The following is a 1,170-nucleotide window of genomic DNA, read 5'->3' as shown; positions in this document are numbered from 1 at the left end:
TATACATGTGACTGAATCCAAAGAGGGATTCGTCAGTTGACATGTCCTATTATGAATGTTTGATCATTACAACAAGAGTACCACTTGCAGTTGATATCACTGTCCAAAGACTTGATATTGATGGTGCACTAGGTATCTTGATTTGGATATACATTATTTTGAGCACAATGATAATTTTGGGTTGTGAGCATATTTTAATATTTTGTCTTTTGTTTCAATCAGCTACATCAATTGCTTCTATATCTGCAAATTTGAATTCGGTTCCGGTCCTTAATGGTGAAAATTTTAAGGATTGGAAAGAGAACATGGAAATTGTTCTTGGCTGCATGGATCTGGACTATGCATTAAGGGTAGAGCAACCCCCTTCTCCTTTGGAATCCAGTGCCTCTGAAGAGAGGAAGGATTATGAGAAGTGGGATCGCTCTAATCGCATGAGTCTAATGATCATTAAGCGCGGCATTCCAAAGGTCTTTAGGGGTACTATCTCGGATGAGATAAATAGTGCCAAAGATTTCCTTGTTGAGATTGAAAAGCGCTTTGCAAAGAGCGATAAGGCGGAAACAAGTACTCTGTTACAGAACTTGATTTCCATGAGGTATCAAGGCAAGGGAAACATAAGGGAATACATAATGGGAATGTCCAACATCGCTTCGAAACTTAAGGCCCTTAAGCTTGAGATGTCAGAAGAGTTGCTCATTCATTTGGTCTTACTGTCTCTTCCTGCACAATTCAGTCAGTTTAAGATTTCTTATAACTGTCAAAGGGAGAAATGGACTCTTAATGAGCTCATTTCATTTTGTGTGCAAGAAGAGGAAAGATTGAAGCGAGAGAGGACTGAAAGTGCCCATTATGTTACTACCTCTAAAGACAAGGGCAAAAGGAAAATCACTTCAGAGCCCAAGAATGAAGCTGCTAAGGGTTCAGTGCAAAAGAAACAGAAGCAGGATGATGTCTGTTTCTTTTGCAAAGCAACTGGACATCAAAAGAAGAAATGTATAAAGTATCTCGCCTGGCGTGCTAAGAAAGGTACATTTCTTGCTTTGGTTTGTTCTGAGGTCAATTTAACTTCATTACCTGGAAACACCTGGTGGTTAGACTCTGGTTCAACTTCTGACATCAGTGTTTCAATGCAGGGTTACCTGAGCTACCGAAAGCCTAATCATGTTGAAA

Source organism: Lupinus angustifolius, chromosome LG19, assembly GCF_001865875.1.
Source record: "Lupinus angustifolius cultivar Tanjil chromosome LG19, LupAngTanjil_v1.0, whole genome shotgun sequence".
NCBI classification, from domain to species: Eukaryota; Viridiplantae; Streptophyta; class Magnoliopsida; order Fabales; family Fabaceae; genus Lupinus; species Lupinus angustifolius.
The sequence above is the reverse complement of the archived record's forward strand: the minus strand, read 5'-3'. Positions refer to the sequence as shown.